This window comes from Panthera leo, chromosome D1 (genome assembly GCF_018350215.1).
Source record: "Panthera leo isolate Ple1 chromosome D1, P.leo_Ple1_pat1.1, whole genome shotgun sequence".
Classification (NCBI taxonomy): Eukaryota; Metazoa; Chordata; class Mammalia; order Carnivora; family Felidae; genus Panthera; species Panthera leo.
The window spans coordinates 34,714,101-34,728,051 of NC_056688.1; the positions used below are offsets into that span (position 1 = coordinate 34,714,101).

Here is a 13,951-nt window from a genome sequence, read left to right on the forward strand (position 1 = left end):
CTTATGTGAGAGGTGTTCTCCATATACCCTGCCTTCCCTCAACCCAGAGCACAGAGGTATCCTTATATTCAAAAATAAAGGGATGCTAGCTAAAAAGAATCCTAAGAAACAGACATTGCTGTTTTCCCCATTTTACCACAATAACCTCATATTCTTCCACAACTGTGCACTTTTGATCAAACCTACCATAAAAATACACAGGTGTGCTTCTCTAGGTTTTCATTTTCTTATAAAGTCTCCTACATCACATAAAACTTCTATTAAATAAATTTGTATGTTTTTCTCCTGTTAATCTGTTTTTGTCAGTTTAATTCTTTGGCCCAACCAGAAGCACTATAAGCACTTCTCAAAAACTGTGAGATAACTTTTTAATAAAAATAATACTGTCTTCTTCAATGTATTGAGTTTTGTAACATGAATTTTTAAATGCAAATGTGCTCCTTCCTTTTTTGACACTACATACCTTGTGGACACCATGAAAATATTTTTGATACACTCAAAATAAAATTTATTATCAAAAGTTATGATATTTTATATAAATTTCTCCTTGAAATATTTGGATTAAAGATCTGTTCAATACTAGAGAAACTGAGAACATACACTCATATAATTTATTAATGCAAATAAATAAATATATGATCATTAGTCACTTCTCAATTTTTAAATAAAAAAAGTCTCATTTTCTAATATTCTGCTGTTTCTAGACTAACAGATGTCTTTTGACTATGCTCTTTGACAAAATCTGTGTTCTTTTCCATTACAAAATACTTTTCAAATAATCTACACATTTTTCTGATTTAGGTTGTTCTTTCCCTACATGCTGTGTATACTGGAATCTAAAATATCAATAACCAATAGGGTAATAGGTGTACGCACAGAGAGAATTGGCAAACAATGCTCAAACAGCTGCTGTGTTGACAAACTGAAGTCAAGTGCTCCTAAAGAGAGAAGGCAGAAGAAAAGTCCTAAGAATATACTGGCAGAAGAGTTCAAATAATATAACCTGACTATGGAGAACTATAAAGTAACACAGACATATAGGCTGACTATCCAAACAAATGAAGTGATTCATTTTAAACAAAAGGTTTGCCTTTGAGGTAGTGATGCTCTAAGCTGCTGTGAATTTGATTCAGCCACTAGCAATACCAAGCACTGCTTAATCAATGTGTTCTAAATAAATAAATCAGCCAATAGAGGATATCAGCAATTCTCTCTCTCTCTCACACACACACGCACACACACAATTAATTTATTCGATATGATAGTCACAAATGTAAAACAAACAAATCCCTACATAATTATTGTCATATATATATATATGTATACATAGTATACTATGTATACATATATATATATATATATATATATATATATATATATACTATGTATACATATATATACATATATAGAGACAAAGTATCCTATCTGGCAACATATTGTAGTCTATATATATATATATATATATATATATATATACACACACACACATAGTATGTATATCTATATATAGTATGTATATACTATATAGTATGTATACATAGTATGTATATATATATATAGTATATATATATATGTATACATATGTGTGTATATATATATATATACACTATGTATATATATATATATATATATATATATATATACACACACTGTGTATATATATATATATATATACACAGTGTGTGTGTATATATATATATATATATATATATATATATATATATATAGACTACAATATGTTGCCAGATAGGATACTTTGTCAATTTACCCCATTTTTATTAGATGAGATCTAAAGTAGAAATGTCCAGTACAACTATAACATGAGTCATAAAAAAGTAAAAACAAAATAGGCAAACTTAAGCTTGATAATATATCTTATTTAAACCAGTATGACCAGAATATTATTTTCATATGTAATAAATATACAGGTATTAATGGGATATTTTACTTTTTTATATTAAGGTTTTGATACCTGATGTGTATTTTATATTTGCAGCACATCTTAATTTGGAATAGCCAATTTTGAATTGCTGCACTGGACTGCAGAAATGAAGAAATTCTTATAGAGTATTGATTCCCAGAAGTTGTATTCTCTATACAGAGTCTGAATTAACCTGATGACACAGTTGTCCCTATTTGTTTTTGCAAAACTTGCTTACAAGTCTGATGACATTAGAAACTTTGTTTTCTCTGTCTTTGATGGGGCAGGCACAATTCCAGAGGTGCAAAATTAAGTAGTAAATTTGTTTTTCACAACTAGAACCCTTTGTAGGTTCTTATAAATCTAAAAGGAAGACTAATAATTTAACCTTAATTAAGAAAGACTTGCTTTAGGGGCGCCTGGGTGGCTCAGTAGGTTGAGCGTCCAACTTCGGCTCAAGTCATGATCTCACAGTTTGTGAGTTCGAGCTCCGCGTCGGGCTCTGTGCTGACAGCTCAGAGCCTGGAGCCTGCTTTGGATTCTGTGTCTCCCTCTCTCTCTGCTCCTCCCCTGCTCACACACTCTCTCTCTCTCAAAAATAAACATTAAAAAAATTATGAAAAAAAGAAAGGCTTGCTTTAGGCTAAGGGAGTATTTCTTTTTTTTAATTTATTTTAAGTCCAGAATAGTTAACATACAGTGTTATATCAGTTTCAGGTATACAATATAGTGTGATTCAACACTTACATACAACACCCAGTGCTCATCACAAGTGCCATCTTTAATCTCCATCACCTATTTCACCCATCACCCTACCCACCTCCCCTCTGGTAACAATCAGTTTTTTCTCTACAGTTAAGAGTCTGTTTCCTAGTTTGTCTTTCTCTCTCTCTTTTTCCACTTTGATCACTTGTTTTGTTTCTTAAATTCCATATGTAAGTGAAATCATATGGCATTTGTCTTTATCTGACAGAATTATTTCACTTAGCATTATACTTTCTAACTCCACGTCGTTGTGAATGCAAATAGTAAGATTTCATTCTTTCTATGGCTGAATAATATTCCATATATATATATATATGGATATGGAATTATATATATATAGTATACATATTACATATATATTGTATGTATTATATATACAACCTCTTCTTTTTAAAAATATTTTTAAATTTTTTTTTGAGAGAGAAAAAGAGAGAGAGAGAGAGGTAGAGCGAGAGGGAGACACAGGATCTGAAGCAGACTCCAGGTTCTGAGCTGTCAGCAGAGTCCGATGTGGTGTTCAACCGCTGAACCATGAAATCATGACCTAAGCAAAAGTTGGAAGCTCAACTGACTGAGCCACCCAGGTGCCCCTATACCACCTATTCTTTATTCGTCTTCAGCATTCATGGATACTAGGGTTTCTTCCATAATTTGGCTATTGTAAATAATGCTGCATGTATCCCGCTGAATTAGTGTTTTTGTATTTTGGGAGTAAACACCCAGTAATGTGATGACTAAATCATAGGATAGTTCTATTTTTAATGTTTTGAGGAACCTCCATACTGTTATCCACCATGGCTGCACCGGTTTGCATTCCCACCAACAGTGTAAGAGGGTTCCTTTTTCTCCATATCTTCACCAATACCTGCTCTTGGCTTTATGTGGATTATTATTTTTTTTAATAGCAATGTTATGGTGTAAATATCGTCCTCATTTTACATATGTAGAAACATTCTGAGAGCAGTTAACTGACTTGTATTGCTTGTAGATACCGTGCATCTAATAAATTTTGAATAAAGGAAATGTGGTTCTATGGCCAACATTATATATATTTTTAAAAGTTTTATCTAATTTAAGTTAATGGCTTTCATTAGTAAGGGCTCAATCTGCCCTCATTATTTATCATTTTAACTACTGAAGTGGTGCTCAAATTAAAAGGTAGATTATACAATTATTAAGAACATGGGCATCAAAGGCAAATTCTCTTGATCCAAATTGAAACTCTGATGCTCTTAAGTACAACTTGAGCAAGTTATTCAATATTTGTGGGACTTGTTTTTCTTCTTTGCAATAGATGCGTTAAAAACAGCATCCCCAAAACAAAGAGTTATTGTCCTTAGACATTGTTTTGTATGTAGTAACTCTCAATAAATGTTAGCCGTTATTACCATCTGTCATATTAATATATCTTCTAATTAGTTCCTGGAACTACAACATAACATGTTTCTCCCAATACTTCCCAGTAGACAACTTTTTAGGATCTATCTAAACACAGATTGTATACTGGTTGTTACATTAGTTTCTTTTTACCCATCGTATCTGTGCTAAACATCTCTGCTTGTTTAAGACCTCTATCAGAATATACCTGTAGGCTACTAATTTTGTATAAAAAATGCATCTGTAGGCTAATAACTGAATGGCAAAATATGTGTGAGGACAAAAAGATACTTCCCAATCCCTAGTACAACAGATAGGCTGCTATATCTAAAAGACTGATACATATGTTGGTTCTCATATGTTAACTAATTACAATTGTCTCCTTTGGAATTTCTTTCATCAGATCATCTTGACTTTTTCTGCAATGTTGATTATTACATAGAACTCTTTAGATTTAGTTAGATTTGCTGAAGCCATCAATGTAGTCTGAATCTGGGTCACATTCTCATTTTCAAAAAGATAATTTACTACAAAATTGTTATGAAGTTTCTTCCTACTCTTGAAAATTCCAATAAAGTTTCCAAAGTTCTTCAAGTGATTTTAATTTAATCAGAAGTTGCTGGTTTTAATTACTGAATCTGTCTGCAGTTTATGAGCTCATACAGATTATGTCATCTCTTATGGTTAAATACAACTTCAAGTTTACCTCATCATTCAAGCCTGTAACCTTTCTTTCCATTTACTGTGCTTTGCCTATTGATCCTATTTGGAACATGCTTTACTTTTTTCTTTTTGTTTTGTTTTGTTTTGTTTTCTTTGACTAAGAAACTTGGCCAAAATCCTGAAGTGGGCCAGACAAACACTTGCTGTTTACAGCAACAAGAGAAGAAAGCCAAAGTCTTTCCATGTACCACTTTCCCCTCTATGACCTTCCTAGGGAGACACACCCCTAAGGACTTCTGATATCTTTACTGACTCAGTTGGGCTGGGTCAAGTTTTCACTTCCAGCGCTGCTAATATGGCTTCCCTAATACTTTTTCACCAGATACACACCCTCCTCTTTTTCAGAGGTATAGTTCATGCATAATTTTCTTGAAAGAATAAAAACCAAGTTTTTAATGCAGTGATAGTCAGTTAGGGGAAAAAGTATAGATATTCACAGCCTTCCCCTGCCCCAGCCATCAAGGGAAAATTTATTTGTTACATATCAAATCACAGGCCTTTGTTGAGCAAGGAAGGGTAATACACAAGTGATAGACTGACTAATTCCCAGAGTATCTAAACTGATTTTTATGTACAGGAAGCTATTTAAAGAAAAAAAGATAAAGATCTTGAAACTTGGGATTGGATTATGACAATGGAGCAGAACGGAAATCCAGAGGGGTTGGAATATGGAGTTTGGAGGGAGAGACCCCAATGGAGATTAGAACAATGGCTGGAGTTTGGAGGGAAGATCCAAATGAGTATTAGAACCATGGAGACTGTGTGATACTTTAAAGAGATGGATAGAGGCATATTATTGTGTACTCTGCAATAGGGCACCCTCTTTGCCACCTTTTCAAAAGATTTCGCTAAAGACATAATATTTTGAAGAGCTTTTTGAGTCCATTTTTTTCTTTCTTTTGAATATAACACTAAAATCCATCCATACAGAACGGATTTCAATGTGGGAACAGAAAGGACAAGTTTTATTCTGTGTACATGTTTTTAACAACAAAATACTAAAATTCATTTAATGCAAAATGATGTATTTTCTGAGCTCCTTTTTTCTCCCGTTATATCTAAGAGTAAATTTCTTGCATTGCTTCTCTATAGTGAAAAAAAAAGTCATTTCATATATCGAGCTCATTTCTCTCCTTCCTGTCTGTGACTAATTGATTCTTCTATTACCACATCATCTTAATACCAATGATCAACCTGTTTAAAACCAGTTAATTATTAATCAGAGCATGACCATGTTTCCAACTATGATAGTTTTAGTGTCATTTGGTTTCAGTTGTATGATATGTGGGCTTTCTATCTTCTTTGTAAATGTAGATTTTAAAAATAAAGAACTTTCTCAGGTAATATACCATTGTGCATGCACAAACATGTGCTTAAGATTGCACAATTTCTTAGCCTAAAGTATTTCTACTTATTTTATATTTTTTCTTTAAAGGTATTATATGGTTATCTTATGATGGTATAGTCAAATATGATTTGTTTTTATTGTAATTAATAAATTAAAATTATTGTTTTCAACCAAGAGCTTATCTACAAACTCATATATATACCCATATTTACTGGTATAAACTTTAAACCAATCTTTTTCTCTCTCTTACATTCCTAAATTTAACTAACTTTAACCATTCTAGTAGACTATGTTCTAATGTTAAAATTCAACATTTTAATGGAAATTCAAAGCAGTAAATGGATAATATATACAAAACATATATCTTGCTATGAAATTACATTTGAATTATAATATAACCCTTACATTCATATTTTATGAACCATAAAAGAAAATAAGCATGTGGAAACTGGTATATATAACATTATTATTAATGAGAGGAGATGAGACTGTATAGAGATATTAATAGAAATATTAATAGAGAGACTGGAAACTCAGAATACAGATTATGAATAGGATGTTACAGGAAAGTCAATAATACTTGGCAGTAATGACTCTTCTAATGCTTTTAATAAGAATGCAAAAAGTGTGTGAATTCCACAAGATAATTCTGAATGAGCTGTAAAGGGGGCTGCAGATGTTTTTACTGTAAAAAAAAAACTGGTCATATAGACATATAAATGACTAAACAAAAGTATTTATAATATCCTGTGTACATTTAGCTCTGGGAACTAGCCTGAAATAAATCATATTAATTTTAAATTTGTTTTCATTCTGATAATAGGCACTAAGGAAGCAACCTCTACTAGGAACATCAAGGAGCATAACAGAGAAACAATGAAGTAGATTTTCCTTTCTACTAAGCAAAGAATCTATTTTTGTAAAATAGATTCTATGCTAATGAAGGACAAGAAAGTCTAAGAAAACATTCATTAATGAGGGCTGCCTATTAGTCTAATAAATAGAATTGTACCTGTCCTCCTAGGGTGTGTCCTTAAAATTTTAAATGGCTTGCTCAAATACTTAGCCCAAATGATGACAATCAGCATGATGTCTCTGAAATAATAAAAAACAAAGTGCAAAAGGAGGAAAGGGAGATGGAAAGAAGAAAGGAAGAAAGGAAGAAAGAAAGAGAGAGAAGAGGGAAGGATATTTGGAAGGGAGAGAGACAAATAAAGGAGGAGCTTTTCTCCATAATACTACCTTAAATGAATGTTAGTTCTAGCCCCAGATTACTTCATTCAAAGGACTGATGGACTGGTATAAGCAACAATGCTTATTCCTGTGTTTCTGGTTTGGTTGCCTGTGTGTGTGTGTGTGTGTGTGTGTGTGTGTGTGTGTGTGTGTGTGTGAATGTGTGTGTTTGGTAAACTGTATATAACAGCACATGGATGAACATGTTTGATGTATATAAGCAATTTGCTAATTGCATACTGCATTATAAAAGTATTTGTGAAAGAAAAGTACTTAGAAAAGGGCATAAATTTTCCCCAGCCCTCATCCATTAATACAGTTCACTCTTACAGAGAAAACCCAAATCAATAATGACAAAAGCAAAAGGGCTCAATTTCCCCCAAAACAGGGAGGAATAGGCAAATAACCTTATTTAATTTAGAAATAAACAGTCATGAGACAATGTGAGAAGGGTCACTAAAATAGAACTTTGCAAATAGACTACATTTGGCCCAGGAATACAGTTATCTTGGATAAAATAATGTTAAACTCAAAGACAGAGATTAAGAAAGAGAGTTTTCAGCAAGATTAACCTTCTTAAATTCATCACAGATCCCACCACTGTCTATAGTTAGGAGTGAGGAATTTGAATTTGGGGATCTTGCAGATCAGAGAGGAAAGAATTTGATGGGATGAAGGAAACCTAGAAGGGTTCCTAGCGTTTGGGGCTAAATGGTCAATAAGGAAAATGGAGGTGGAGGTGAGAAAGAGAATATCATAAAACAGAGATATTTATTTTTTATCATCTTCAGTGTTACAAGGTAAATTCCAAAACCCTACAACAATAGTTTACCAACAAATTGCACATTTTGAGAAATTTACAAGGAAACATACTGTGTACTTTTTATATTAATGTATGAATTTTATCCACCTCTGTTTTAACTTCACCTAAATAGCTTTCATGACAATCACATGCGATAATGCATAATGGATTGCTCTGAAAAATTTTAAACACTATAATAATAATGAGAAGACAGTGAATTGATAGGAAAATGGAGGACTAGGGAGTAGTATATTATCGTGCCTTTTAAAAATTATGTGCTAAGAAAAATGGTGTGCTGCTGAAAGCACACATTTGTATTTATTTCTTTCCTTCAGATACTTGACGGGCAGTTTGCTGTGATTTCATTAATTTAGATTGGTCGGAAAGAAAAAAAGGAAAAAAAAATAATTGCCTGCATTCCTAAACAAGACTTTACACACACACACACACACACACACACACACACACACACACACACACACACACCTATCCACCATTGGTTATCCTTCTCCCCCGTTATCCATCCAATCCTCATCATTTAGAACTGTCTGAAGAGTCCTCATCTCAGTTATCTGTCTGAGCTCTATGCACCTTGCTCATTCCTCTATTTTCCTTCCTGTCTGCTCAGGTCACAGGAAGAGAACCTATCTTTGATTAATAATAGTAAAGAAAGAATTTGGGTAGATAAAGGAAGCTCACTTAGTGGAAGAAGCAATCAGAGAGAGCACTCAGTAGACCCTTGAGGAGTTGTGGGAAGTGCAGCCAGTTCAAGGGAAGGCTAAGAATACAGAGCTGTGTAACTGAAGGAGTTGAGGGTGCAGAAGCAAAGAGTTCTGAAGTTATACCCTTGCACATAATTTCCTAGGTGTGTGTGGTCAAGCTATATAGCTCTCCACATTGTAGTTTCCTTACTTCTGAAACTGTGGGATTTTTTTTTTTTTTAATTTAAGCAGCTAATCCAGGGGTACTTTTGTTTTACAGCAACAGATTATAGCTTGGGCTATTATTTGTGTACGTGGCTCTCAAATTTACATCTCAGGCCCAGACCTTTTGCCTAAATTTCAGACTTGGATATCTCACCACTTAATTGGCATCTCTTCTTAGCTGTTTCATACCCAAGACAACCAATGTATCAAAAACTGAGCTCCTGATGTTTCCTTCCAAACTTGCTTTTCCTTCCTTGTAAATTATCTCAATGCTAAAGCTGGAAACTTTGGAGTCACTCTTGATCCTTTCCCTCACAGCTATAACATCATAATTGTAAGCAAAGTCTGTAGCTATACCCAGAATCTGACTACCTCCATTGGCACCATCTAGTCAAGGTCTCCATTATTTATCGATTGAATACTGCAGTAGCCTTCTTAGTATTTTGCATGTTCTTGCCTTTGCCCACTCTCCCCATAATTTATGCTTCACTTCGGAACTAGAGTTGTGCTATTAAATGTCAGTCATTGAGTAGAATACAACCTTTTCTACTCAAAAACCTCCAGAACTTTCCATCTCATCTATAATAGTGTCATTATAATGAACTCTAAGTTTTCTATTAGACTTCATCCCCTCATCTTCCCCTAAACCCCAATACTTACTCTTATTCAACCAAACATGTGTCCTTTATGTTCCTAGAAAAAAACTAGGGAAGTTCCTGCCTAGGATCTTTTGCACCCTGTGTCCTCAGTCTAAAATATTCTTATATCTGCTTGGTTTATCCCATCACTGTCTATACTTAAATACTAACTTCTCTGGACTCTTTAGCTATAATTTTAATCATTTGTGTTCCACCTTTCCCAATACTGCCAATTCTCTTTTTTACTTTTTCTCCTCAGCATTTGTGACCATATACATAAATATAATTATATTCATGTTTCACTTGTACTTCAGATATATGCCATAATAGGATGTAAGCTCTATTAGAGTGGGTATTTTTCACCTCCTTTTTTCACTATTTTATCTTCAGCATTGAGAACAGTGACTGACACAAAGTAGACACTAAAGTGTTTACTGAATGAAGAAATAAATCACAATTTAAAATTATACTTAGGGGCGCCTGGCTAGCTTAGTCTGTAAGACATGCAACTCTTGATCTCAGGGTTCTGAGTTCGTGCCCCACATTGGATGTAGAGATTACTTAAAATCTTAAAAAATAGAATAAAATTATACTTAAAAACATGTTCAGTGAAATATGTAATTGAATCGTGTATAATTGAATCAAATAATCTATCCTCTGGATAGGTTTTAGTCACCTAGAAATAGTTGTAGGTTAAAGTGAGCTTCTTTTCTGTGTAGAAACATTATCCTATGTTACTCAAAGACATGTTTGGAAAGGACCAGAAAGAATCAGAAATTTCCTTGCCTGAAATAAGTAAAGGATATTATTTATTAGAAGGCCAACCTTTTAACATGTTTGTGGAAAAAATAAAAAAAACCTGTATTGTGTTGGTTATATATGGACTTTGGGGTGGACATAGTTCATAACTATATGAAAGCTAGGAAATTGGAAGAAGAGATAAATGTCTTTAAAAAAAAATCTTCAGGATAAACAGATCAGGCTCACTGAAGGCAACATAACAGCATACAGTGGTGTACAGAATTCACCAAGCATTTCAAAGGCAACACAACCATCTATCCCCAGAGAGAGCATAATTTATCTCTGACCAGATCAAATTGTGTTCCTCGAGGATGCTCATGCTTGTCAGTTTAGTGATAAGCTGAAATTTGGCTTATAGGTAGTATCCATAATTTACTTTATATTCCAGGAGAGTTGAGGACAAAGAGAAAATGATGTTGGTAAAAGAGGAAGGGGGAAAAATATTAGTCCTACATAATTAAAAGTTGAATTCAAAAGTAAAAACCTGTTGAAGCTCATATAAGGTATTTTTTATTTATGTTTATGACAATGACCTAGTTATTATTCTCCATGTTTTTAGAATCATGTTTTCTTTGACACAATATCTGCATCACTTCTGCTGTTGGAAGTGGGCCATCATTTAAGATTTGATGGTAATAGGACCACTTCTACCATGATGCAAGCCAATAGGAAGGCACAGGCTTAGTGCAGCCAATCTCATATTCCCAGCTGAGGCTCTGGACAAGAAACTGTGATTCAGAGGGAGAATATTTTAATAATTATTTCAATGTTTTTTTGTGGTGATATCAAGCATCTACTGGCATCAGTTTAGAGGGTGGCTTCAGTGTCCAGCATCTGCATTAGCTATGTCCTAACCATCTCTTCCATTGGCATGTGCATGTGCATGATTACTACACCCACTCTTAGCTGGGTTTTGTTTGTTTTCGAGCATGGTTCTCAGCTTTATAATTCAAAGAACCTTCTGTTTGAATTAAAACAATTACACATCTTTTATTTATTACCAATATGTTGACTGGTTAGATAGTATAGGTATGCAAATAATTTCTTCTAGCAGAAAATATGTATTTGGTGAGATGGTTGGTTATATGCTACATAGCTTACCACAGAATAAGTCTAAGAATTGAAATAAAGTATAACTTAAAACAAAAACCCTGATAAGTAAAAAGAGGGGATATTGAAATTCAAAGAGGGAACATCAGATCAATGAAACAGCAGTCCACATCTATGTTACTGAAGCATGAAACAGGAAAATATGGCAATGAGAAAGCGTTTAGAGCCAGTAGGCCTTTAAACCCTAATACAGAAACTAAAAAGGGAAAACCTGAGGGTAAAATGCACTCGAGCCTTGAAATTGAAACTGAAGGAGACAACCCAAAGGCAACAATCACTGGAGCCTGGATTATCACTCTGAAGGAACAGAGAGAGCCTAAGGGCAAAACTGCATTCAGGCCCAACTGTGAGTTTGAAAAGATCCCTTCAGGGCAAGACTCATTCTCATTCTAACAGTTAGTTTGAACCCAGTTTTAGGGGCAGCATGCTCAGTGCCCTGGAATTGGAAAAGTAGGCAAGTAACTAGGGGTGGCCTGCACTTTTTATAAAGTAATAATGAGTCTAATTGGTAAGAGCCAGGACCTGGCAAGCATTTAAATGTGCATCTTAGAGCTTATGAGAAAATTAGGCAATGAAGGACAAAAAGAGAAAATGGGATTGGCATGGGAGTAGCACATATTCATAGAACCTGTACTGGATATAACACTGTGATCCAGAGCCAATATGCACATCTCCTCACTCAGTGTATATTAATACCTATGCACTGATCTATTTTCATAAGGGTAAAATTGTCTAGGAAATCAACCCAAATTGTACTCTGATAATTGATCTCCTTACCATTTAGAGGAATAATATAAAATTGGCATATCTTAAAATTAGCTATGTAGAACACTGATTCCAATACCCTTCTCTTAAGCAATAAACATCTTGAATATTACACATTGACAAGTATGAGGTATATTAAAACAATTTTATTGATATTCAGAGTCACAGTTAGTCTCCCTGAAATGATCACCAGCCCACAGCTTAATATGGTTAATGAGTAAGACTGTCTACATTAGTGGTTTTCAAACTGTCCTCACAGATCAGCAATATTGGTATCACCTAGAAACTTTGGGGAAATATGCTAGGGACCCAGCTCAGATGTTTTGAATTTTGGGGATAGGACCCAGCAATGTGTGTTTTATTAAGGCTTCCAGATGATTGTGATTTAAGGTTAAGTTTTAGAATTACTAGTCTAGAATATTATCAGTATGGCTACTATTCCAGAAATTTTTAGCCCAGAAAATGAATTTGCAAACAACTTTGTTTGTTTCAAGAACTTCCTAACACATCTGAACAATAAACTATACAATGACCCCCTCATATAAGTTATATTTTCTAAGAAAAAATAGATATTCAATTGGGCTGATCCAAATGACTATTTACTCACAAGGCTTCTTTCAAAACAATTATGAATATGCCATCCCTTGAACTTTGGTGATAAGGTGAGTGTTGTGTTGAATCTGAACTTCTACCATCTTTTTGCTAACCTCTCCAAATGTTTCTAGGAATGAAAAGGACAGGATTTTCTTAGGATATATATTTATGCATATACATATTGTTCTCAAATACTTTAAGCACATCTCTTTTGAAAGCTTTTATCTTAGTGGACAGATGCTTTATTAGTCAGAAAATTACTATTAGTCTCAATGTATTTTCTTCATTTCCTTTAAGTAAAAGTTCATAATGAAGACGACAGGTAGTGACCACTGACAGAGCCTGCTTGAGATTCATTCTCTCTCCCTCTCGCTGCTCCTCCCTGACTCATGCTTTCTCTCCTCTCTCAAAATAAATAAACTTAAAAAAAAAAATAAAAAAGGTCTCAGTAAACCAGCCTCTGATAGACCAAATCTTGCTATATATTCCAAAACACGGGAGATTTTTTCTTAAACCTGTCTTATTTTGTCTATAAAAGTCTGGTTCTGGGAGAGATCTTCTCTCCATCCAGTCATCCAGTCACCCAGCCATCAGCAAACAAATTGTGATTGACAACCAACAATTAGGTTGAGAACTCAAGACAAGACTCACAAGCAAGAATTTGACTGTTTCCAGACCATATGGGTTTGTCCCAGTCTAAGTTCTTACACCTTTCCACTAAACTCCAAAGGTTTGTACTTATTTTTTTTTTCTAAATGACATACTTACACCAAAAATATTAGACTTACAGTGGCCATTGGGGAATTTTATATATGAACAAAATTATTCTTTTGAGAGGCACTTTAAAATGAAAGAAAACAAACATCCAATGATTGTTTGATTGGTTGGTTTTTATTGGAATAAGAAAGTTTCCAAAAGACTCACGGTTCAAAATTGCTTCCTTAAAAT

The 13,951-nt window shown here is 33.9% G+C and overlaps 1 long non-coding RNA gene across 3 annotated transcripts in view; it reads right to left on the reverse strand.

Annotated features, from left to right (window-relative positions):
• The window catches only part of LOC122199965, a 79,666-nt gene that overhangs the window by 36,761 nt on the left and 28,954 nt on the right, over positions 1–13,951 (reverse strand). Inside the window, exons 3-4 of one of the 3 annotated variants that reach the window (XR_006193675.1) lie at positions 13,017–13,130; positions 610–938 (exon numbers count right to left, since the gene is read on the reverse strand). The exons of 1 other annotated variant lie outside the window; for it this stretch is intronic. This is a non-coding gene — a long non-coding RNA (uncharacterized LOC122199965). Of the gene's footprint in view, positions 1–609; positions 939–13,016; positions 13,131–13,951 lie in introns of those variants that run through there. One more of the 3 variants, XR_006193677.1, reaches the window with a different exon arrangement.